General features: G+C 41.1%; 1 protein-coding gene and 1 long non-coding RNA gene across 2 annotated transcripts in view; one reads left to right on the forward strand and one right to left on the reverse strand.

The window, feature by feature from the left end:
• LOC127659530 (X-linked interleukin-1 receptor accessory protein-like 2) overlaps window positions 1-26,990 on the forward strand; it is a 564,853-nt gene that overhangs the window by 63,415 nt on the left and 474,448 nt on the right. The window lies entirely within an intron of this gene.
• Window positions 11,848-13,185, reverse strand: LOC127659513 (uncharacterized). Its single transcript, XR_007972548.1, has 3 exons — window positions 13,048-13,185; window positions 12,704-12,916; window positions 11,848-12,431 (listed from the first exon to the last, which is right to left on the reverse strand). It is a non-coding gene; the product is annotated as an uncharacterized LOC127659513 (long non-coding RNA).

Raw genomic sequence — 26,990 nt, forward strand, 5'->3', positions numbered from 1 at the left:
TAAAGCACAGGGGATGGAGAGAGAAGAGAGAGAATAGAGAGAATAGACTGCTTCATCGCCTCCCAGGAATGCCACCATGTAGTCCTCTGCCAGCTGGATGCTCCGTGCAAGCCGCCGGACATGCCTCGAGGAAGTTGGGAGACACACTGCTCCAGTACCAGAAGATTGACCACTTCCACAATGTCGCAGGTTCCCCCCACCAGCAGCCATTTCTGGCAGGCGTCACAGAGCTGAATGAGTGAAAGAGCTGCTGACTCTGCTCCAGGGTCCGACTGACCCGTTGCTGGATGGCCTTCTTCAGGTGATTGTGATTCAGGAGGCTGGCGGCAGGGAGTTGTTGTGCCAACAGCTGCGCCTCCACGGAGAGCAGGGGCAACAGGTGGGCCCACTGATCGGGACGCTACCTCCAAACCTCCTCGCTTTCTCAAAGAGGTCGAGAAAGGCCTCCGGATCGTCGTTTTGGTAACCAGAGTGCTTCAGAAGTGTGTAAATGTAAGATTATTGTGAGTGTGCAACATGTAGTTCATGTCATCCAACAGTTTTTTTCTTCTGCACAGTTTATTTAAGCAATCTGTTGATCTGTCAGACACCTATAAAGAATCAGCAACAGACTCTTAATACTGTCCACAACACCTTACAAATAAACCTGTGGACTATGCATAATAACGGGAACATAGCTTACAGCAGGCAATTATTCGTCTGATCATGACTAAAATTGACATTTGTTGTTGAATACAGAAGCTTTAAATAACGAGGACGTTTTGGCGCAACTTTTCATATTTAATCGCTGATAGTAACTACACACAATGCACCGCATGCTGACAGCATGCTTAACCCTCTGGGGTCTGAGGGTGTTTTGGGCCCTGGAGAAGTTTTGACATTCCTTGACATTTGTGCTTTTTTCAGTTGCTTAAAAACACATTAATGGCTAAAGTCTGAAAACACTGTATTCAGCGCAAACTGGGCAACAATAATATGTGAGCAACATGTGTGTACAGGTTTGTATTTTTGAGAAAATAACGTTTATGCATGTTTTTATTTTTTTATTTTATTTAAGTCATTGAAATAAGGCCATATAACACATACTCAACATTTGTCCACAAGACTTTTTAGAACTGGATCTTGTAGCCTAGAGTTTTTGCTACGAAATGATGTGAAAACCATCCTGATCACTTATTCATACAAAAAAATATAGTGCTTCAACTTTTATAAGACACTTTTAGTGTTGAAAGCTCATATGAGAGGAGGCGTGAAGTATAATGAATATTGAGGTAATTCACACCTGATGACACAAAAGATCCCTCCCCTGGGCCTATCAATGAGGAATGTGACAGAAAGAGAATGAGTGCGAGGAGACTTAATGATCAAAATCAAGTTTTAAGTTAAAAGAAGTTACATAAAATTTACATCTTTACGTAAAGACTTTACTTAATTTTATACCTACACTATCATTTAAAAGTTTTAGAAGAAGTCTCTTTCACTCACCACTTATTATTTCACTACCATTTGATCCAAAATACAGTAAAAACATTTAAAAGAACAGTTTTCTATTTGAATATATTGTAAAATTCAATTTGTGATCAAAGCTGAGCTGTGATTCAGCATCATTACTGCAGTCTTCAGTGTAACATGATCCTTCAGAAATCATTATAATATGCTGATTATCTAATATGGGCATAATTAAAGTGCATTTTACTAATTTATCCTGAACTCATATTTGCAAGCACAAGCATTGATGATAATGAGGCAGCATAAACACTAGATAAAATATATTCTAAACATTCATATAATTTTATATCATATTACATATCATATTACATATCATACAGCATACAATTTAAATACCTCCTTTAGCTGAAACAACATTGACATGTAACTAAAACTTGCTTAGGACATATTTCAAATGTCAATACTCTGAAACCTGGCTGGAAAGTCTGGAAACAGTCCCACTAGTAAATTATGTACATGTTTATATAAAATAGCATGTCAGCTAATGAAAACTAAATGACTTACTCGTCTGAAATTGTATCATCAGCTGGATCAAGTCTCTCTTCAAAATACAAACGTTCATCGGTGTCCTGCTCTTCTTCTGAGGAAAATGTTAACTCTTCCTTAATATCTTGCCGTTTCATCGCCTGTGTATCGTTACAAACACGCAGTAAAATGAATGAATTGTTTATATCAAACCTCTGAACACTGTCGGGGCAGTGTACCATTTCCCTTGATCGTCTCAGCACATTAGCGTGTGAATGGCGCGCTCTGCTGGTGGGTGGGATCACATTAGAGATAATTAGATGAACCGGTAAAAAATTTACATCGCTTAGTTTCATACAGATTACATTCCTGGAGAATATTTGTTTTAAATTTGAATTGTTTTATTTAAAAGTAGACATTTTAAGCTTTCTTTAGATATATGTTTCATGTTTGTGTGATAAGTATTCACGGAGTTTCAGTTCATTTTTGTGACGTGTTTCTGAAATATGCTCGTGAACAAGGAGACTGCTGAAAGCTCACCCTTTTTATTTTCTTTATTTTACAAAAGCACAAGGTTTTGTTGTTATTGTGAGTGTACACAAATAAAAGTAGACTCTTTATAGTCTCTAATGATGTCTTACACTTATCTGTATGCCCCAAAATGATGGAGTATTATAAGTTGTCTCCGCTGTAATGACGAAAATATCCAGAGGGTTAAACATTAGAAAAAGAGGCATCTTTAATTCAACACTTTAAAATCACCTCAGGTAAAAATATTAAACTTATTAGTTTGTTGTTGGACGAGTAGTAAAGCATCCTGTCCCATTTGTGTATCTTTCTAGGACTTCTGTCTGCATGTTTTACATCCATCCACATCAGTCAGTCTTTTAAATGCTGACAAACAGCCGGTTGAAGTGGATATGAATATGAATTGCATATGGTACGTGGTATGGAACATGGTAGTTATTTTTTGGAATTTGTTTAAGCTTGAGTTTCAAGTGAATTCACTGAAAGTTCACATTCAGTTTGTAACCCCTGGCCATTAAAGCATCACGCGGCCACAGTCTGTAACCACAGAAACAGCTCCAGTATTTTTTCATTTAGACTTACAACATTTTTAGAAAAACGATTTTATATGATATATTTATACATTATATAAATAAATAAAGCATTTCACGGTTTTTAGCTGTGAATTCTAAATTCTTAGTTAATTAACCATGATATTTTTAAATTGCGGTTAATAGTAAAACAGTATTATCACGTCATCCCTAATTCAATGCATACTCTTGCATATTTATACACTGTGTCATATCAAACATTCAGTAAAAGTATTAGGGTGCTCATCTGAAATGCCTGTCTGCTTTCCTCACCTTGAAAAAACAATTGATAATTTCTATGGATGCCTTTAACATCTTCAGTGACTCAAAATGCGATATACAGTGCATCCGGAACGTATTCACAGCGCTTCACTTTTTCCACATTTTGTTATGTTACAGCCTTATTCCAAAATTGATTAAATTCATTATTTTCCTCAAAATTCTACAAACAATACCCCATAATGACAATGTGAAAGAAGTTTGTTTGAAATCTTTGCAAATTTATTAAAAGTAAAAAATTATACAAATAGAGTGGTGGTGGCATAGTGGGCTAAAGCGCTGAGCTGGTAATCAGAAGGTCGCTGGTTCGATCCCCACAGCCACCACCATTGTGTGCTTGAGCAAGGCACTTAACTCCATGTTGCTCTGGGTGGATTGTCCCTGCAATAAGTGCACTGTAAGTTGCTTTGGATAAAAGCATCTGCTAAATGCATAAATGTAAATCACATGTACATAAGTATTCACAGCTCAAAACTTTGTTGAAGCACCTTTGGCACCAATTACAGCCTCAAGTCTATTTGAGTATGATGCTACAAGCTTGGCACAAATATATTTGGGCAGTTTCTCCCATTCCTCTTTGCAAGACCTCTAAAGCTCCATCAGACAAAGCTTGGTTGTGGGCTTAGGGTCATTGTCCTGTTGGAAGATGAACCTTCACCCCAGACTGTGGTCCGCTCTGCCCCCTCCCTGACTAAGGCCCTTCTCCCCCGATCGCTCAGTTTGGCCAGGCGACCAGCTCTAGGAAGAGTCCTGGTGGTTCCAAACTTCTTCCATTTACAGATGATGGAGGCCACTGTGCTCATTGGGACCTTCAATGGTGCAGAAAAGTTTCTGTACCCTTTCCCAGATCTGTGCCTCGATACAATCCTGTCTCGGAGGTCTACAGACAATTCCTTGGACTTCATGGCTTGGTTTGTGCTCTGACATGCACTGTTAACTGTGGGACCTTATATAGACAGGTGTGTGCCTTTCCAAATCATGTCCAATCAACTGAATTTACCACAGGTGGACTCCAATCAAGTTGCAGAAACATCTCAAGGATGATCAGTGGAAAAAGGATGCACCTGAGCTCAATTTTGAGTGTCATGGCAAAGGTTGTGAATACTTATGTACATGTGATTTTCTTTCTTTTTTTATTTGTATTAAATTTGCAAAGATTTCAAACAAACTTCTTTCACATTGTCATTATGGGGTATTTTTTGTAGAATTTTTATGAAAATAATGAATTTAATCAATTTTGGAATAAGGCTGTAACATAACAAAATATGGAAAAAGTGAAGCGCTGTGAATACTTTCCGGATGCACTGTATTTCATGTTTTCTAAATTCATATGAAAGTTTTGTGTGGTTAAAAGACCCACAGACTGAAATTTCATGTTGTCATCCACAGACTATCTTGGGTGTTTTATTCCTGCAGGGGGCACTTGACGCTCTGAACACGGAATCGTCCATGCATCCGCATTTAAATCTAAGAACGCTTCATATCCATGTGGAGACATTTTACACTGGATATTTATTTTTTAATAAAAACTTTTAATAATTTCAAGGATTCATACCTGTGAATGTAATCTGCCTCAGCATTATCTATAAACCATTTTTTAAATCTTCATCCAGTAATACTAAATGCCTGTGAGTTCATGCATCCTAGCCAGCGCTGAGAAAAGTAACTGGTACCACGTGACACTGCCGTCTAGTTGGGCGATACCAACTCGTACAACTGAGGGGGGACTTCTATTTTTTGTCTCAATATGTCAGATTGAAAGCCACGCAATTGTAAGCTATCTCAAACAAAATTATTTTCAGCATAGATAAAAATATATAAACAAGGACAGATGCATGATTGGGGGGGACAAATTACACCCTTCACAGTTTTGGGGGGGATGTGTGCCCATCTACACCAAATCTACACCAGTGTATATATATATATATATATATATATATATATAAACAGTATACATTTGTATGAACTGTAAGATTAATGACAATGCCTTTGAAGTCCATCCTGAATTAACTGCAGAAGTGCACACAGATGATTTATATTTTGTTATTTGGCATAATAAACATTATTATGTTTTATGATTATAAGATACAATGTATGTTCCTAAAAACTTCATTATCTTTAAACAAAATATTAATATTTTATTTCTCTCCTTTGACTTTGAGGTGAGAAATTACCTGGACATGTTCTTGACATGTTTCGTGAGATTCTCACTGATGCATTAGTATGTATGTAATGTTAATAACATGTAGGGTAAATTAAACCAAGCATATTTACCTTGAATATATTTATTTATCTTCAGCTCCTCCTTATTAAAGGTAAATGTTTTCTTTTATATAGTATTCTTGGTTAGGCTCTATGTGTTCTTTTTATTTTGATAAAATAAATAATACACCAAAGAAAGTATTTTTTGGAGTGAAGCAGTCCCCATGGTAACAGCATCTAGAAAGTTCACTTCTAAGACATCAAAGCAATCTATTAGCTCATTCCCATCTCCCTCGCTGACATTTCCCGCTCTGAATAATGGAGCAAAATATGAAATTATTTTACTTTTACTATTGTGGGGGACAGCAGAAGGATTTTTTCAAACTGTGATTTATTATGAACAACACTCAATGTGTGTGGTCAACAGTGGCTCTGAACAAGAACCTGATAAAGGACTGTGTCAATAAAAACCTGATTACAGCTGAACTTTGTTAACAAGCATGCAAACAAATAAATTTTTTATAGTTTGTTTGGACAAGACTAAAATATGCTCCACACATAATTTCTTTTTCTAACTTGTGTGGTACTGCGAGAAGAGTCTGAGATATAAACAGTATTTACTGTGTATTGTCATACGTTTCTTATGCAACAGACACTATACTCATGATGATCACAAGGGAAGTCAGCACGTTGTTTCCGAGAGTTGCAGTACCCTAGGATCGGCCACATTATGCCGACTCGCTGACAAGCACCATCTCCTATTTTTTACATCCGCTCCAGCTTGTTATCCTTCCCTTGTGCTGTGACCTGAAATGTGTTGTGTCAGTGGTGTGGGAGACCCGGGTTTGGATCCTGTGATGAAACCAGGAAGTAATTGCGTTCACATAATCAGTGATGAGCGTGATTTAAAGGTTGCATTTTTACCTCTAATATTACATTTTGACTCCACTGATGGTTAGGTTTAGGTATGGGCTTTGGTTTGGGGGGTACATTTTATAAAGTATGCATTCCTCTACACCAGGGCTCTTCAACTACTTTTTAAGAGGTGTCCAGATGATCCAAATTAAATCTGTTTCATTGCAACTAATATATAAAAATGAATTAGCCTTTTCTTGTCTTGCAAATGTTGTGAATTTGTGCTGGAGCCAGAGATTGTGCAGATTATCACCGGTAAACTGATTTGATGATGTTCGGGATTGAGAATGCTGAATTTATCTTTTGTTGAAAAAGGTTGTGTATATGAGCTGACATCACTTCTGCAACAACTGCCGTGACATAGATTTGACTGCACCCAGCAGCTTTGCAATTTGCATTAATACATTTGATTGATAAGACATGATTAAATATGCTTACATAAAAGTTGCTGGTTCATGTTTTGGAGAGCAGTGTAAGCAAGCTTAAACACGCATGCTCCGGTCCAGAAGTGGACCACAGATTGGTTGCCTTTTAATACTGATGCTGTGGCATGCGCCACTGAGTTTTGCAAAGAGTGTTCGGATGTTTTAGATGTGACACGATTTGATCAAAATCAGCCGGACAGCCGGTTAAAAGAGACTGGGATTCAGCCCCATCCACCAGTTGACAAGCCCTGCTCTACACTGTATAACAGCCTGTACAGTTGAAAACCACCCACTTTAAATCTCGCTTTTGAAGCACCTCCTGAGACATTACCTCTGGAAAATGGAGCAAAAACTGGCCTATACATCTAACAACATTTAACAGTGTTTCGAATTTCAGTAAGCTCAGACCGACCTTAGATATAGAAAAGTCATCCTACGGTTTCCAATTTCACTGTGGGATGAGCCTGCTTAAACAAACATGTTAATGGTCATTTTAAACAAAACCCTGGAGCATATGCATTGGTAACAGGAATTACAAGATTACTGACATCAGATCTTTTAAAGATATTGGAGCAATTATTAGCAAGTAACCATCCATGAGTAGAACTGGATATTCTGTTTTTTTAAAAAAAAAATTTTTTATTATTATTACTTTTTTTACATTATTATTTTTTTTATGTCAAGTCTTTGAAATAGCCTTTTCTTATTTCATAAACTGTACTCATACTTTACACATATTTAGATATTTCTTTGTGCGCTTTCCCCATGCTGGTCTATAATTATCACATAATTGCTTAGATAACCTTTGACTGTTTTACATTCTCTTGCTGTCAAAGTGGGCGGTTTTTGGCCAGAGTAAACTTGGCTGTGCAAATCTAATAATGTGTGTTAGAAATAAAAGTCTTCTAAACGATAGCAGTGCCTTTTCTCTCCGTCTTTTGAGTCGTGAATGAATCAGTACAAAGCATCCAACGTTGGGGAGCGAAAGTAGCTCAACTCTTCTTATGTGTGGCATACACAGATATACTACAGTAGTGAAGGGCGTTCACAATTCTAACCAATCAGAGCACACATTACCTCATAGATAACAATTCCAAATCCAATTTTCCGGGTTTCCGTGTTTTAGGTGTTATACGGTAAGGAAGACCCCTGCGCATGTTTTGAAAGAGTACGCAACTCTTTGATCAAAGAAACAGACTGCGACCATCTCAAACATGAAGAAGTGGAGTATGAGAAGCTCAAAATATCAGCCATAAACATGCCTTTTTCTCAGCTTTTTGTCTGAAATGTTGTTTTTTTGACAAAACCTACCTCTGTTCAAGTCGCAATAAAAAAAGAACAAATGAAGATAAAATAAAATCGTTTTTTTTTTGTCTAAAAGCAGAGGCCCAGATCTTTATTTTGATATATAGCATCTTCATATATTCATGGAAGAAAATATTATGCGGGCCATTAAAGTTTAGCGAAAATCGTCAAAAACCCTGGCGGTGGCTGGCAACTTTTTTTAAAAAACGCTGGCGGGGAAAGAGTTAAAGAAGATACAAGTAATTGTTTCCAACTTGTAATCCAATCTCCAAACCCACTCCTATCATCCACTTCTCTTCTCTGTAATTCATCAACAATTTTTGTCATATTATTTATACCATCAGCTATGATATGACCATCTTCATCATTTTCTGGTATATATGTACAAACATAACAGTCACTCTTTTGCATTAGTAATTGTAGCACACATGGGCCAAATAATAATATAAGTAGAATGCATACAGCAATCGATATAATGGAAGACATCCAGGGTGCGAACCACCCACACACATTGAAAAATGTCCCCATATTCCCTGATGTTATCAGCTAATTCTTTATTCAACTTATCCATTTCCTTTCATACCTTCATGAATTCACCATCATCATCAATGTGACCCAGGATGTATGTATAGCATTTGTTACCAAATATTTTACATATTCCCCCATCTTTAGCCAAGAATTAATCCAAACATTTAATACCTCTTGGCTGTGCAACACTGTCTAAATATACTTCAGGGCCTCTTGAGGCATCACATTCTATGTACCTTCGTTTCTGGGTGTTTACCCATACCTTCATAACAAAAACATCTTCCTTTAACATTATCATAAAACATAAACCATCATACATTATTTCTAGGAATTAGAATTACACTTGTGACTCCTTGCTGTTGTGTTGATACTGAACAGGCATATGCAAGCACGAACACCTGCCATATGCAGAGTGTCAGTAGGAATGTTTTCATGTTGACTGTTCCAGGTCCCTCCTCAGGTCCTCCTAATTCAAAGATTCCGGTTGGGCACTGGCGCTGCGTGTTCAGCTCCTCCAGTGCTTTCACCATTCACCTTGAATTAGTTAGGCCCTCCTCTGGAGCAAGCTTCACGCGGCTTGTGTGGATCCACTGTGGTTGAAGATCAGTCAGCACCCCTGTTCCGGTCACCGGCAGTACAGTAGTTGGGCCCACTTTGGCTGACCTAACTTCGTTGGTTTCAGATACTTCAACAGAACCTGCTGATTCGGAACAAATGTGTAGAGCTTTCTGCAGGCAGAGGGAGAGAGATATCATCATTTATGTCGTTTAACGTTTAACGTGTCGTTAACTAGGGAATCCACATAATCCACGATGATCACCTCCGTGTCACCTGTGGAAAGATTGCCAGCGTGACCTCTGACCCAAGGGGTCGGGAAAGGTCTATCCATGAGAATTTTTGTAGTGGCTGACGGAGACGTTCTCATTTCAGTCAGTACGGCAGGCAATAAATCAACCCAATTAGACACGCTTTATTAAGACGTTCTTTTATCGTTTTGTTCAAACGTTCCACGTTTGATGAAGACTGAGGATGATACGGGATATGAAAATGCCAATTAATACTAAGTTCTTTAGGTAATAATTGTGTTACTTTAGAAGCAAATGGAGTTCCATTGTCGCTTGCTATATCAGTTGGAATACCAAAATGCGGTATAATTTCTTAGGCAAGAAACTTCACTACCGTCTTTGCGTCTTCTTTTCCACACGGAAAAGCCTCAGGCCACTTAGTAAATCGATCAATAATCACGAGCAAATACTTGTGATTTCCACATGGAGGCATGTGTGTAAAATCGATCTGTAAATATTGGAAAGTAAGTTCAGGATGCGGTAAAGCATCATGGCTGATTGCCTTGTGCCTGTTTGTTTGCGCACACACCAGGCAAGCATCCAATATCAACAAAGTATTTCTTCGAATGTTTGCAATGCAGTATGATTGATTCAAATTTGGTATCACTTTTTCTTTTGACACATGTGATACACCATGATAATGCCTACACAGCATTACAACAGTACATTTACATTTACATTTATTCATTTGGCAGACGCTTTTATCCAAAGCGACTTACAAAAGAGGAAGAACATCAGCAAATCATCTTAGGGAGACAGTGGTACAAAAAGTGCCATATTACAAAGTTTCACTATCATCATAATAGTATACAAAACAGATTTAAGTGCAACAAGAAATGTATATATATATATATATATATATATATATATATATATATATTTTTTTTTTTTTATTATTTTATTTTTTTTATTGACCGGTTAAGTGCTTTTGGAAAAGATGTGTTTTTAGCCGTTTTTTGAAGATAGAGAGTGAGTTAGCTTCCCGGATTGAGTTGGGAAGGTCATTCCACCACCGTGGTATGATGAAACTGAAAGTCCGGGAAAGTGTTTTGGTGCCTCTTTGTTTTGGTACGACAAGGCGATGTTCCTTAGCCGACCGCAGGCTTCTGGTGGGAACGTAGCTCTGCATAAATGTTTTTAGGTATGCTGGAGCAGACCCAGTGACTGTTTTATATGCCAGCATCAGGGCCTTGAATTTAAAACGGGCATGAACCGGCAGCCAGTGGAGAGAGACAAAGAGTGGTGTAACATGTGCTCTCTTAGGTTCATTAAAGACCAGACGTGCTGCTGCATTCTGGATCATTTGGAGAGGTCTAATAGCACATGCAGGAAGGCCTGCAATGAGAGCATTACAGTAGTCCAGTCTAGTTATGACAAGGGACTGAACGAGCAGTTGTGTGGCATGTACAGAGAGGAAGGGTCTTATCTTCCTGATATTGTAGAGTGTAAATCTACAAGATCTTGCAGTTTTTGAAATGTGGTCTGTGAAATTTAGCTCATCATCAATGGTTACCCCTAGATTTCTGACCGTTTTGGAAGGCGAAACTGTAGTTGGACCCAGCTGCACTGTGATGTTGTGTTCAACAGCCGGGTTGGCTGGAAAGACAAGGAGTTCGGTCTTGGCAGGGTTGAGTTGAAGGTGGTGTTCCTTCATCCAGGCCGAGATGTCTGCTAGACAGGCAGCGATTCGAACGGTCACTGTGGTGTCGTTGGGCTGGAAAGACAAGTAGAGTTGCGTGTCATCAGCATAGCAGTGGTAAGAGAAACCATGTGACTGGATGATGGGTCCCAGTGATGTTGTGTATATGGAGAAGAGAAGTGGCCCAAGCACTGATCCCTGAGGTACCCCAGTAAGTAACTTGTGTGGCTTGGATACTTCCTCTCCATGCTACCTCAAAGGACCTTTCTGAGAGATAAGAGTTGAACCAGTCAAGCACAGTTCCAGTGATACCCAGTTTAGAGAGGGTGGAGAGTAGGATCTGATGGTTGACTGTGTCAAAAGCAGCAGAAAGGTCCAGCAAAATCAGAACGGATGATCTCGATTCAGCTCTCGCCTGTCTCAGCGACTCGATGACAGACAGCAGGGCAGTCTCAGTGGAGTGTCCACTTTTGAAGCCCGACTGATTGTCATCCAGCAGCTTGTTCTGTGAGAGATAGGCGGAGATCTGATTGAAAACTGCCCTTTCAAGTGTTTTTGCCATGAATGGGATGAGAGAGACTGGTCTGTAGTGTTCTATCTGTGTGGGGTTAGTGCAGGTTTTTTCAGCAGTGGGGTTACTCGAGCCTGCTTAAATGTAGTGGGAAAAGTGCCTGCAAGAAGGGATGTGTTAATTATGTGTGTAAGTGCCGGTAGGATGGACGGAGAGATGGCCTGGAGAAGGTGTGATGGAATGGGGTCAAGGGAACAGGTTGTGGGGTGGTTGGAGAGGAGGAGTTTAGAGACCTCAGTGTCAGTTAAAGGAGAGAACATAGGGAAAGAAGGGTTGCATACAGGAGCCAGGTGTTTGACAGGGTGTGGTGCTGTGAATGTATTGCTGATGGCTGTAACCTTATCAGTAAAAAATGTGGCGAATATATCTGCTGTCAGTGATGTGTCAGGTGGTGGAGGGGGAGGGCAGAGAAGTGTGTTAAATGTTCTAAACAAGCTACGAGTGTCTGTGGTGCTGTTGATCTTGGTCTGGTAATATGAAGTTTTTGCAGTTTTAACGTTATTTGAAAAAGTTGCGAGCAGAAGCTGATATTTACCTAGATCAGCTGGATCTTTAGATTTCCGCCATCTCCTCTCAGCTGCCCTGAGATCAGTCCGATGTTCACGAAGGACGTCAGACAGCCAGGGGCTGGGTGGTGTAGTCCGTGCTGGTCTAGAGGAGAGAGGACAGATTTTGTCTAGACAGGTTGTTAAAGTAGAGCTAAGTGTGTCTGTGGCAGTGTTCACATCAAGCATGGAAAATACATTTATTGTGGGAAGAGAGGCAGAGACATCAGTGGAAAGGCGAGAGGGTGAGAGGGAACGGAGGTTACGGCGAAGGTGGGGTCGGTTTTACAATGGATGGGAGAATCATGTTGAATTGAACAAAGTAGTGATCAGAAACATGTAAAGGTGTAACAAGAATATTAGAGGTGGTACAGTTACGTGTAAAAATGAGGTCCAGCTGGTTGCCCGACCTGTGAGTTGCTGTGGTGTGTAGTCTTTCCAAGTCAAATGAGGCCAGAAGAGTATTCAGTTCAATGGCCTGGGGTTTGTCCTGGTGTATGTTGAAATCACCAAGAACCACAAGTGGCCTGCCATCCTCTGGCAAGGAGGACAGCAGGACATCCAATTCCTCAAGAAAGCTTGTCAGCTGACCTGGGGGCGATAGATGACAACAACATGTAATTTTGTGGGTTGCATTGTAGTAATGGCATGGAATTCAAAAGATGTATTGTTACATAGTGAAGCATGTGGTGAAAAAGTCCAGTTATTTTGAATGAGCAAACCTGTTCCCCCACCCCTACCAGTATGTCGAGGGGTGTGGGAGAAGGAGAAGTTGTTAGAGAGAGCAGCAGGTGTTGCTGTATCCTCAGGACGTATCCATGTCTCTGTCAGTGCCAGGATGCTGAGGGTGGACTGCGTGGCTAAAGCTGGAATGAAGGCAGCTTTGTTCACAGCAGACTGGCAGTTCCAGAGTCCCACTGAGAACGAGAGTGGAGCAGGTGTTGAAGTGCAAAGCGGCCGTGAGGTTGTGTGGGTTGCGTTTTGTCTTGCATCTGTATCTTGTGAATGGTCTACAACAGATAACAGGGATGTGCTTGAAGGCATGTGTTATTAGTGAACTAGACATGTTAATATGTATGTATAAGTAAAATAATAAAAGAGATAGAATAGAAAAATACTTAAGTGCTTTGGTGAGTGGCGCCTTGTCAGTGTCCTTGCTCGGTGGACTCGCACAGGTAGACTCGCTGGTCTTTACCCAAGTAGGTCTTCACACGAGGAGGGCTTCACATGAGGAGGACTTCACTCGAGGGCCACCACTTCCACTGCCGCTTTCATTAAGTCCAATAAATAACAACTTTTACGAGCTGTTCAGTGGAAAAAAGCAGCCACGCCTTAATGCTACTTATCACAACAAAGCTAGTCACGTGGTCACCCGAAACCGAAACTCAGGGTTGCGCGGGAACAAACGCAACTTCTGTACAGCGCAAATAAATTATGCTGCACTTAGCAATAAATAATACTCTGAAACCAGTGAAGCACTGTTTGCAGACACTAAAACGACGAAAGTTTTACACACACACAGGATAACCAACCCGAAGTCTAAGCAAATCTAGCAACGAATCCTACGTGACAAGTTTAAACAAGTCTAGCAATTCTATCAGCGAATACTATGGGACAAGTCAACACAAATATAGCACGCACACACCAAACACACGTCTAAGCGACCCGCGTTCAAGACAGTAAACAAACAGCACCTGATCTAGCAATGAATACCACTATAACAACGTTAAAAACAATGAAATAAACACACTTACATACAACTGCAGACTCCTGTAGATACAGTAGATGCTGGTAGCACGATTCTACCTTGTTTATCTCTTAAAATACCAACTTGATCTGGTTTTACTTCACTGGCTGCCCAATGAGTCAAATTATGTTGAGTAGGATTCGCTTGTAAGATTTTAACATCCAAATCATTAATCAATGATGAATTCATCATCGGCACTTCACTGTTTTGTTCATTTACATGCGGACTACATATTGCTTCTTTTGCTGCCCATTTCGCTACTTCATCCGCAAATCTTGTTTCCTTTGGCCTTGTCAGATTCACCTGTTTTATGACCAGCTACTTTAATTACAGCAAGCTTCGATGGTTGCTGTGCTGCACTAATCAGCTCAGCCACAATGTTGTGATGCGAAATTGATTTTCCTTCGGAGGTTTTGAAATTTCTTTCCTCCCACAATTTAGCAAAATCATGGACTACGCCATACGCATATTTGGAGTCAGTATATATGTTGATACACTGACCTTTTGCCAATTGACAAGCTCCTGATAAAGCAATCAGTTCTGCGACTTGTGCTGATTTATGTGGCAGTGAATACGCTTCAATTACTTTATTAGGCAATTCAACAGTAGCATAACCACACAAATATGTACTGTCGTTTGGCTTAAAGCAGGATCCATCAATATACCAATGGATTCCCTCCTCCAGGACAGACGTGGAAACGTCTGGCCTGCAAGCAGTCGAAATTTGGATCCTGTTCAGGCAGTCGTGGTCGTCGCTCTCAAATTCACCTTGTGTCAGCAACCTGATGAGAAACATGTACAATGAGAAGATGTGACAAAACAACTTTTTCAGCATCCTGTATCATGATTGCTGTGGCAGCCACTGCACGCAAACAAGCCGGAAGTCCCTTAGCCACCGAATCAAGGGTCTTAGATAAATAAGCTATTGGACGGAAAGTGCCCCCATGCTCTTGGGCCAGGATTGCTGCGGCTGTGCCACCACTTTCGTACACGTATAGATGAAAGTCTTGTGTGTAACAGGGTAGGCCAAGGGCAGGCGGCCTTAGGAGTGATGATTGCAAATGTTTGAATGCATGATTAAACTCACTTGTCCATGTAATATCTTCTTTGTCACCCAGCGTAGCTTCTCGCAGGATTTTGTCATACATGGAGCAATTAGGCACCCACAGGCGGCAGTAATTGACCAGTCCCAGGAAGCTTTGCATTTGCTTCCGTGTGGATGGATGCTTAAATGTAGCAATGGCTTTGATCCTGTCCGCAGACAGACGAACTTGGCCTTGTGATAGTTCATGTCCAAGGTAATTGACTTTTCTCTGCACCCATTGAAGTTTGTCTCTAGATGCCTTGGAACCAGCCTCAGCCAGAACATTGCAAACAATCTTTGAGGCAGCAGCACACATGTCCTCAGAGGCACCAGTGACAAGAATGTCATCAGCATATTGGAGCAGGCAGGTGTCTGGAGGGAGTTTGACATCTTTCAGTGTATCGTGCACTACAGCGGAGAAAACAGCCAGAGAATCTCTGAACCCTTGAGGGAGACGCGTCCAACTGTATTGACAATTCTGAAAACAAAATGCAAACAGTGGCTGAGTGTCACGATGAACAGGAATATTGAAAAATGCGGAGCTTAAATCAATAGCAGAATAAAATTTATGTTCTGAAGGAATAAAATTAATTATAGCCTGAACTTCTGGTACAATAGGAGCAAGTGGTTTGATCAAATCATTAATTTTTCTCAGGTCTTGCGTTAAATGCCAAGTACCATTAGCTTTCTTAATTGGATTGATTGGTGTATTATAAGGTGAATGAGTTCGAACCAGAATGCCTTTTTCCAAAAATCGAGCAATGAGAGGTTTAATTTCCGTCCTCTGTTTTCCTTTTAAAGCGGGTATTGTTTGAAACACAGGCCTAGTATTTATCAAATTCGCCCTGTAGGGCTGGATATCTATTAACCCTACGTCATCCTTGTGTTCCGCCCACAATTGAGGGTTGACTCCCGAAATTTCCAGTAGCAGCACAGTTGCAGACGAATCTTCAACAAGAGCACTTCCTGTGTCGGTTGTAATGGAAAAAACTGAAGGAAACAGAAGTGTCAAAGAGGTAGAATCAAAATTCAATTTCATACCAAGTTTATGCATCAAGTCTCTACCTAACAGGCAGAATGGTGAATTCGGTATGATTGCAAATGAATGCATTTTAAACAATGTCGGTACATCCTTAGAAGTAATTGGTAAGGTGGGCGTCAATTCGCATTTCACAGGAACATTATTAATCCCTATAGAACTAATTTTCTTTCTCGTGATGGAGCCTGAGTACACATCGGAAGATAACGAGGACACCGAAGCGCCGCTATCGATTAAAAACATGTATGGTTTATGGTCAACATTTAATTCAAGGAATGGCAAAACATTTGATTTATTTGGATATTGTATCGAAAGTTGTGACAATTCAGACTCTTTTGCTCTCGCACCGTCAGGCACGATTCCATTCAGTTGAATATCTCCCTGAATCTGTTACATTCTGTCTCTGATTAGGAGAAAATGAAGGAGGGGGACTTGTCTCATAGCCATTTGAGCGTTTACGCATCTGGTTTCTATTTGGCTGCTGCTCAGTTCTTTGTCTGCAAGACTTTGCTATATGTCCGGAGCGGCCGCAACAATAACATTTAACAGACTTTGTTGTGTGAAAGAACGGACGTTTTTGAGCCGCAGCATCAACCTGTAACATTATCAGAGTTTTCCCTTTCGAGGAAGCAAAGGCTCCAGCAGAGGAAAGCTCACGTAAACGCTTGCCAAGATCATCAATCGGCATCGTTAAAAAATTATTCGTGGTGATAGCTATAACATCAGCAAGAGGCAACGGGTGAACCTTAAATCCTTCTGCAGTTTCCACGAACGGAAATGCAGTCGCAGCTTTCAAATCAGGATACAGTTTATTTTTCACGGGCTCACACGCTAACGGAGCCTGAAGATATTCATAACTCTGGGTAGAAGCAGTGTGAGAGAAACCTTTTTCTTCTCTCTCCTCAGGCTGTTCACTGAGATCAGCCCGTGGGGGAGAGAATTTGCGATCTTTATTTATTCCAGCAGCTTTGTCTATGTCAGGTCCGCGATCCCAGTACCTTTTCATCCTTTCCCAAGTTTTATAGGATTGTTTCATATAATCGAAGTCCCATTCTGGATCACCCCAATTTCCGAAAATCATGTCTTTCGCTGCAGTCATGTCTGTATCTTTAAACGATCCTTGACGTGGAAATTTATCTAATTGTGTTTTGTCATCTGACCAGCCAGCTAAATTTGATAGATATGGTTCCGTAAAAAAAGCTTGATTATTTCTGCCCATAAAATCTTTCGGAGATTCATTAAATAAAGGTGGACTTATTTTGTTTCCCATTTTTGAAAACCACACAAAAATGTTCACCTCTAAACAAAATAAACAAAATTCAAATAATCAAATAGAAAAACAAAGAAGAAAAATTCTGCAGTGTCAATTGTTAGTAAAGCATTTTAGTCAAAGAAGCAAAGAAAGAAGAAGAATAGAGAAAGAGGGGAAAAAAAATCAAAAATTCAAAAAAACTGTGCATTGATTCACTCACAAACCCCCCCAAAAAAACGACGGAGATTTTTTATGAAATATCACACAACAATCCTTCTTACAAAAGTAAGGATATCACACAACGAAGAAAATTGATCACGTTTTCTTTACGTTCGTCCCGTAGTTTATCAAAAACTTACAAGGTTACTTACAACAGCAAAAAGAGGAAGCTCATGTCTCTTTTGTGTTCTTCCCGCATCTCATTAGAAACACGAGGATAATCCTCCTGCATTTATCAAAAATACGAGGAGACCGTACACCCCCCAACGATAAATAAACTTGATCATGTCCTTTATCGCCCTTCCCGCATTAATTAAAACACGAGGAGTCACCAATCTCTGATGACCTATACGGTCTTTCAATAACGCAATACGGCACTATCATAACATTATTATCATATACTTTAAAATTATTTCTCAGCAAACAGTAAGAATCAACTCCTCATTAAAAGGAAAATTAGATTAGATTCTTACCGTTTGGAGAATCCCGGACGAAGCCCCCAATTGTTAGAAATAAAAGTGTTCTAAACGATAGCAGTGCCTTTTCTCTCCGTCTTTTATTGAGTCGTGAATGAATCAGTACAAAGCATCCAACGTTGGGGAGCGAAAGTAGCTCAACTCTTCTTATGTGTGGCATACATAGATATACTACAATAGTGAAGGGAGTTCACAATTCTAACCAATCAGAGCACACATTACCTCATAGATAACAATTCCATATGGCAAAGGCTCCTATATTCCTTGAGAGCCTTCGGACCTCTGCCATACACACTATTACAATCTACACAAACACAATGTATACACAGAGAAAGAAAGGGGGCTTTGTACAGCGCCATCCTAATATGAAACAGATGTTTGATACTGCACACACAGCATTTCTTTCCTGGACAGAGCTGAGATAGAAATAACATTTCTATTTCTTACAATGTGTAAACTGCAAGTCAACATAAACAGGTTATCATTTTCTGTGAAACATGTTCTGTTTATTGAAAACCACTAAAATGTTATATGTGTTTGGTGTTGATATATAGTCTTTCTTTGTGGCAAATGATCAGTCGGAGTGATTTCCAGATAGGTTTGTAGCTCTGTTAAACTGTTCATGTTTACCTTAATTTGCAATCCTTTTGCCCTGGAATACTGCATCCCAAATTAACCACACAGGCCAGAAGACAGAAGCAGACAGTGGCACAACTGTCTTCTAGTTTGTAATTAAGCTGCTCACTGATCTTGGGGTAAGTCCTCTGCTATGTAATTTTGCCAAAGCTGAATGCATGAAGCCCTGTAATATATAATGCCTAGAGTTCTGCAGTAGGGCCACACTCAAATTGGGAGCAGTTTTCAAGGACTTATTTGGAGACAGCTGTGTGACAATTTTTATATTAATCTATAGATCACATTTTGCATTACCTTCAACAAGTTGAATACTGGTCAGTGTGGAGAAACACCATTATCTTACAGATATTTGATCCATCTGGCTGCACAACTATAGGGTAGTATAGCTGGCTGGTGTTTCTATTTTAGGGTACACGAGTAACAGTTATGAACAACACTACCACTAAGATGTTGTTCCACGATAATATGCTGGTAAAAATTATAGTCAAATTTTGCAAGGAAAAAGACCATTACACCATTTCATAATGCATCATATCAAAGATGAATGACAATCGCATCATGCTGTTGTATTTATCTGAGCTGAAAGCAACAATGCCGGGCTATATAGAGCTGCGATCCATATATGAATTCTTAAAACCCCAAGATCGATCTCTTACTTTATGCGCATCACTCTACAATGGGAGCAAATCACTCACATACAGTATGCAACCGAATTTCTCTCTATGCAATTTAAAGTGTCTGTGATTAGCCACTGGCTGGTACATTTTCAGATTTCACTAAATGGATGGAGTAGTGTAGAGGTGAAGCAGTCCAGCGGCGAGATCATTTCAATGCGTGTTGAGAGTAAAAGTTTGGTTTGACTCATTCTTTGTAATGTGTGTCCAGGGGTGAGATCCACACAATCCATTGCATTCTTAGAGAAGCTTTTCAGGGTTCCTCAATGTTTCTTGGAAACATTCAGTGTGTTTGTGTGTTTCAGTACTGCAGTGACTCCACTGAGATGTAATGAAGGCTAATAATATCCTTGAAATATAAAAGCATACTTAGTACTTTGTTAGTGTGCTGATGTTACTGTTAATTATATTATTACAAATTCCTACCTAATGTATTTGATCAAGGAAGAATAGAAATGTACTGTACCCAATACTCTGTGCAACAGTGTAAAAGGAGGGCAACAAATAACATCCAAGACTGATGTTTCTTAACAGATCTTTCTGTTTCTTTGTCTGACTTTCTATATCTTTGTGAGTCGTGTTTCTGGTCTTCTGACAGATGCAACTCATAATTTGAGTTTATCTGGACATAGCCTGTGTGTGATCATGACAAGGAGATATTCAGAGCTGGAGTCATAACTTGCTATTTTCATGTTGATATTATCTTATACAATAAAAACTTTAAAACAAAAATATAACTTGCTTTGATGAAGATAAAAACACTCCTCTTTACATATTTTGAATTAATGAATTTTACACTTTCATTGAAGCTTTTCTGAAACTACACTCAAAGTGCTTATACATAGAGAATAGGGGACTCAATAACCTCAATCACTACCAGCACTGTATATTTTAATATGATTTTTTAAGTGTTTTATCTACTATTAATTTTTGTATTGTATTATACTTATCCATTTAAGAGGTTATACTCGTGATATGGCTAATACAATTTAATGGAAGACTTTATTATTTATTATTTTTATATAATGTTGCACAGCCTTAGTTGATAATGCAAGTGAACTGTAATACTACAAGAGTATGTCTATGCAATGAACACAATAACACCATAAATTAAGGATTCAATAATAATGGGAATACATTTTTTTTTTTTTTTACTGAGATTTTAATAAATGGTTAACTGTGAATTCTGGCTTTTTTATATTAACAATTTGTATTGATTCCAATGACAAATCAAATAAACATAACAGGAAACACAGAATTACATTTCATGAACCTAAACCCTTCCCTCCGAACATTCCCACCCCAATCCGACACAAACACACACCCCAGTCCAGTGGCCTGACATCAAACCAACAAAGACACACAAATAAACAATAAATCAACAGAAATTATAACAAAAATAAAAGAAAAAAACAATAAGAATGCACACAAACATTCAATGTTACCAATCTCCCTCCACCGTCTCCCCACAAGAGCCCTCCACAAAATCAAAATACCTACCCCATCTTTTGTTAAATAATCCCATGTTACCCAGCCTTCTACAAACCATCCCCTCAAAAGCCGCCACCCTGCCCAACTCCACGCACCACTCAAGAAACGAGGGCGCTCCAGCTGATTTCCATCTCCTAAGGATGACCTGCCTTCAATCATGACACCAGCCAGGATCCAACTCTTCATGAAACCATCTCCTACATCAATAACTATCCCATCGCCCAGAACATAGAGCCTGGGGCAAAATGAAACCCAGGTAGCCAACACATCACAAATCAAATTCTGAACCCTCAACCAAAATTCTTGAATCTTTACACACAACCAAAAAACATGGGTTGTGTCCCCATCCTCTGATTGGCATTGCCAGCAGGTGGGATTATCTTTGAGACCAAGTCTATACAATCTAGAGGGGATCCAAAAGAATTTATGGAAAATCTTAGATTGCATCTTGTATCTCTAAATGTAGACTTCAGAGGTGGGGGACTCGAGTTACATGATTTGGTTAGAGTCTGTCGTGTCACAAATTTAAGGACTTGTGTGACTAAATGAAGAAAGTGACTTTACTTTGACTTGAGAACCAGCGACTCGAGACTTGAATTGAACTGCATGACTCGACAATGACTTGAATGTTTTTTTAAATTATTTAATTTATTATTATTTTCAATAATTTGTTATAAAAAGTAATGAAATGTGTTTAAAAAAAATATTGCAACATCAATTAATTAATATGCAAAAACGTGCGCCCACCAGCACCACTGATCTGCATCTGCGCAGTTAATGCTGCGCTCACAACGCACAAAAATTACAGATGATTGTCGAGTTCACAAAATAATCTCCTTTGGCTATAAAGATTTCGAAGTGGACCGTGTGAATTAAAAAATTATTTGCCAGATGTAATACTGGATATGTCTGGGGTTACGTATGTTCCCTGAAAAAAGCAGAACGAGATGCTGCACTGAAAAGCGCTTAGGGAACAATCCTAGTTGTGACCGAGCTGTGAATGTGTGTAACACGTCAATGAACATTGACCGGAATTTATAGCCTCGGCTGATGAAATCATTAGATGCACCTGTAGCCAGGCTATAAATGGATGCGTCACCAGAGTGTCGTCAGATACTTCTTTTTGAAGAGCAGTCCTGGGACATCCCAGTGCGGCAAAGAAGCGCAGCATCTCATTCCTCTTTTTTCAGGGAACAAGGTTTACATACGTAACCCGAGACGTTCCCTTTACAAAAAGCTTCACTAGGATGCTGCGCTGAAAAGCGCTTAGGGAACGAGAATACCCACGCCGCCGCACTGTGGATCTCCGGACCCCTTACAGTTGTTTAGTGTGTTCACAAGAGCGTGAGAGGCCTCAGACATGAGTTTGAGATGTCGACTCAAGGGCGTAAGAGCCCGGAGTGGTGAAAACCTCCAAACTATAACAATTTAATGAATGTGTGTGGAGGGGATAACCTGCCACATCACACACTTCTGCAGAGGGAGACCTTTCGCCAAGGCTTTAGAGGAGGCGAGCCCTCTGGTAGAGTGAGCCTTAATACCTATTGGCGAAGCTTGACCATGCGCCTCGTAGGCCAGGCCAGTAGTGTCCCTCACTCAAAGTGACATAGTCTGCCAGGAGGTGACCACCACCCGGTTACGGCTTCCAAGGGAAGAATTGCTGCCCTGACTTTACGCCACTGGCCAATGCGGTGGACATAAGTCTGAAGGGTACAGACCGGATAAAACTTGTAAAATCTTTACTGCTCCGGCATTACAAATGGCAGGGAGCAGAAGGCTTAGAAAATGACCGGACATTGGGTCGCGAAAGGCACCTTAGGCAGGTAGTCAGGGTGAGGGTGCAAAAATGCTTTGGTCATTCCTGGGGCAAACTCTAAACAGGCTGACAAAAGAGAAAGAGCCTGTAGAGAGACAAATCTCCTTAGAGACATAATTGCCATAAGAAAAACCAGCTTGAGATTCAGAAGTCTGCCAAACGCTGACTCTAGAGGTTTAAAAGGGGCTTAAGGGGGGGGGGACACTGGGTGACTCGGGTAGAAATAGAGGAGACATTGCGCTGTTCACAGATGTGAAGAGGTCCTCTTCTGCCCTGTAAAATCTACCCAGATCAGTTCCAAGTGGAGGGAGCCCTAGCACTTAAACTGTCCTTGATAACCTCAGGAGAAAGCCTGAAAAAGGTTCCACAATTCAGGCTGGGGGTGAAATACAGTCCCCTGTGCCTGAGAAAGAAGGTCCTTCCTGTTCGGAATTGCCTGAGGCCGTCGAGGGGAGAATTTAGTTCTGAGAACCATACCCTGTTCGGCCAGCGTGGCGCTATCAGTAGGAGGCAAGATCCTTACTGGCAAACTCTGGCCAAGACTCCCGGGAGCAGAGAGACTGGGAAAAAAATTGCATACAGACGTATTCCGGGTCATGTATGTGTCATTACATCCAGACCCAAGGGGGCTGGGTAACTCAAAAGTGGAGGAAACATTGCGCTGTTCATAGAGGCGAAGAGGTTCTCTTCTGCCCTCAAAAATCTCACCTAGATTTATTCCACTACCTCAGGGTGGAGTTTCCACTCCCCTGTTGGTATTTTTTGTCTGGACAGTAAATCTGCTCCCACATACGGGCCATAAATACAGCCATCAACTCGAGACAGTGACTGTGACAACCGAGCTGACAACCCTCCTATTCCCCTTAAGCTGGACGACCACTTAAGGCCGCTACCCAGCCCGTCAGGGAGGCGTCTCTCTTTAGCAGCCTGCGACAACAAGACACACCTAGAGTGTGACCCAAGGTAAAAAACCGGGATCTGAACCACATAGAAAGGGAACGAAGCCTGCGGCACATAACCCTTATTAGCCTAGGGGATTTGGACCTTGGAAGAAATCCCCTGGCTTTGAGCCACAACAAAAAGGGTCTCATGAGCAGAAGGTCCAGAGGGATCACCGAGGACGCAGTCACCCTGAGACCTAGAAATTGTTGATACTGATAACAGTGCAACCTTGACCTAGCCTGACTTTGCTCAGGGTGTTCTGAATGGACTCAAAGTTCTAGCGGGAGACAGTTGTGCCCGCATTGTGACTAAACTCCATACAATGCCCCGATAGACAGTGTTCTGAGTGGGAGAGAGGACCCTTTTCTTGGTGTTGAGCCTAAACCCCAGAGATACCAGATTAGCTAAGATGATATCCGTGTGCTGAAATGCCAGTTCCTGGAACTACGCTAAGATCAGCCAGTCGTCTATGTAATTCAGAATGCAGATGGCCCGGAGTCGCAAAGGAGCCGGCGCTGCATCGTGCATTTGTGAATGTGCAGGTAAAAAGGGCTAGGCCGAATGGAAGAACCAGACACTGGAAGACTTCGCCTCCGAAAGCGAACCTCAGGAACTTCCTGTGTTGTGGCAGAACTTCTAAATGAAGAAGTAAAGAAGTGCGTCATAGGATCGATGGTGACCAGCCAAACCAGACGTTGGGCTTGAGACACGATCGTCTTGATAGGCAGCATCTAGGCTTTAAGATCTAAGCCAGAAGCCACCCCTCACCCTCCATGGAAGTACCAGGAAGTACTAATAACCTAACTCTCTCTCTGGAAGGAGAACACGTTCTATGGCCCCTTTAACCAGGAGATTTTTTTGCTTTTCACAGTAGACATAACAAATCCGTTTTACGGTAGTGAGAACCACGCCATTGAAACACGGAAGACGGCGAGTGAATTAAATTCTGTCGCCCTTTCCTACTGTCTTTAAGACCCACAAAAAAAGTATATATCTGTCAGAAGTTTCTACGCTGCCAGGATCTCTGAGATGGGTATTACATTTTTAACACTTCTTATTGAGGGGGTGTCGAGTGTTCTGCGTCCTGAATAAATGCAGGGAGCAGCGAAAACACCGAACTCTTGATGGGAGCCTCTGCAACCCGAAACACCAAGAAGTGGCGGGAATGGAGAGGCTTCGCGGGAGTACTGGGATGGGTGAAGTGGAGCATGTGCCCCGTCCCGAGGTGAGCTACCCCCTAAATCTAGGTGCAAGACCATCAGGGTTTTCTCTTTTTAGAAATGATGGTCCTGAGGTCTTGCTTCGGGGGCTGCCGAGGGCGACGAGACTGTCCCCAATGCCTGGGAGGAGGAGCACTACTCGCCACCCTTCTAACGGGACCAAGGCGGGTCTGGGGTGGTGAAGGACCCGTCCCCTGAGTGCAGCGAGGGAGGAACTGCCCGAAGGCTTCCTCATGGCTTTTCGCCTCCTGGAACCTAGAACCTCCTGTTGAGCCAAAGGTGCCACTCCGCGGTGACCAAGGCAGACATAGACTGGCCAATAGCACGGGTTGTTTGCTTGGTCTTGCGGAGAGAAAGATCTGTGGCTCGGCGAAGCTCAGAAAAAGCTCGCTCATCGAGCGCGGCACCCACACTCAGGTCGTCCAGCAGGTCAGCCTGGTATGCCTGTAATACAGCCATAGTGTGCAGAGCAGCACCAGCCTGACCTGCTGCTTGATAAGCCCTTCCCACTAAAGTGGATGTTGTTCTACAAGGCTTTGAGGGGAGAGAGGGCTTTTTGAGTGATGATGCCGAGCCTGGCGAGAGATAGCCTACAAGCATCTCTTCGACCGGCGGTATCACTGAATATCCCCATGCCGCAGCACCCACGATGGTAGAATATAACGATGTCTGAAGGTACGTGAACACGGGAAGACTAGGGGTTCCTCCATGAGCGAGAAAGCTCTTCATGGAGGTTATCAAAGAAGGGAAGGGACTGATGAGGCATTCCCTTCCCCAGATTACTAGATAAAAATATATCCCCTAACTTGGAGGGTTTGGGGGTCTCTTTTTGGCATGGCCAGTCCAACTGGAGTCTGGCCACCGCACGAGTAACCAGATCGAGCAATTCCTCCGCTGATTTTTTTATCGCGGACGGAAAGCTCGGAGGCGGGTAGAGATTCGAGGTCCCCCTCATGAACTGAAGAGGCGCTGGAACGCGCTTCGAGATCATGGGAAGGACCAGCTGGGTTTGGGGAGAGAGCGAGAGAAAGGGACAAACCCGTCTCTTGCTCTTCAGCCAAATCCATGCTAGAGCCCCACAAACTAAGCGTGGGTGCTGACTCCTGGAAGCAAGCGAGGCAAGTGCGAAGCACTTTGCCCGAAAGCAGATCGCAGTGCTCGCACTCGCCCCGCTGCAAGTGCTCCTCCCCCAAACAAACAGAGCAAAACTGATGAACACGCATCGTTTGCCCTGGCTTTCAGTCATTCTTTTTTTCTATAAATATATATATATATATATATATAATATTTTCTGGAAAGCAGAGAAAGGAGAAAAGGTTCACTGCGCACTGCCTAACCAAATTCTAACTCCTAGCTGAGGAAAGAAAGTTTTGACAGGCTTGTGAAACACACACACACACAGAATCGCTCTGAAAAAAAGAGGATCTGATGACACTCTGGTGACGCATCCATTTATAGCCTGGCTACAGGTGCATCTAATGATTTCATCAGCCGAGGCTATAAATTCGGGTCAATGTTCATTGACGTGTTACACACATTCACAGCTCGGTCACAACTAGGATTGTTCCCTAAGTGCTTTTCAGCGCAGCATCCTAGTGAAGCTTTTTGTAAAGGGAACAACCGATAACTTCGATAAACTCAAATTTCATCAGACTACAAGTAAAGGTAAGTAAATAATTTCATTATCATTTCATTATCCAGAAAGATAAATATATCAAATTAATGTTCAAATGTTTGAGGAATGTCAGTAAATTAAAATGATTCAAGATTAATCTCATGTTTTGTAGCGTGACAAGTTTGAAATGACCCGACATTGCCTCTAAATGTGTGTGTGCCTTTTCTAAACCTTCTCAACACTCAGCAATATACCATAACCATCTGTTGGCAATATAAAAACATAACAGGGAGATTTGCAGTCACAACACTTTATTTAAAATATGACAAGTAGTGTAAAATATACAGAAGGACTTGTGATGAAATCCAAGTGCTCTCATAGTGATTATGACTTCTGAAGACTTTAACTAAAGCCCTTGAATGCAATAAATTTACAACTATTTTATGTAAATGTA

The sequence above is a fragment of the Xyrauchen texanus genome, chromosome 19 (genome assembly GCF_025860055.1).
Source record: "Xyrauchen texanus isolate HMW12.3.18 chromosome 19, RBS_HiC_50CHRs, whole genome shotgun sequence".
In the NCBI taxonomy this organism is placed as follows: Eukaryota; Metazoa; Chordata; class Actinopteri; order Cypriniformes; family Catostomidae; genus Xyrauchen; species Xyrauchen texanus.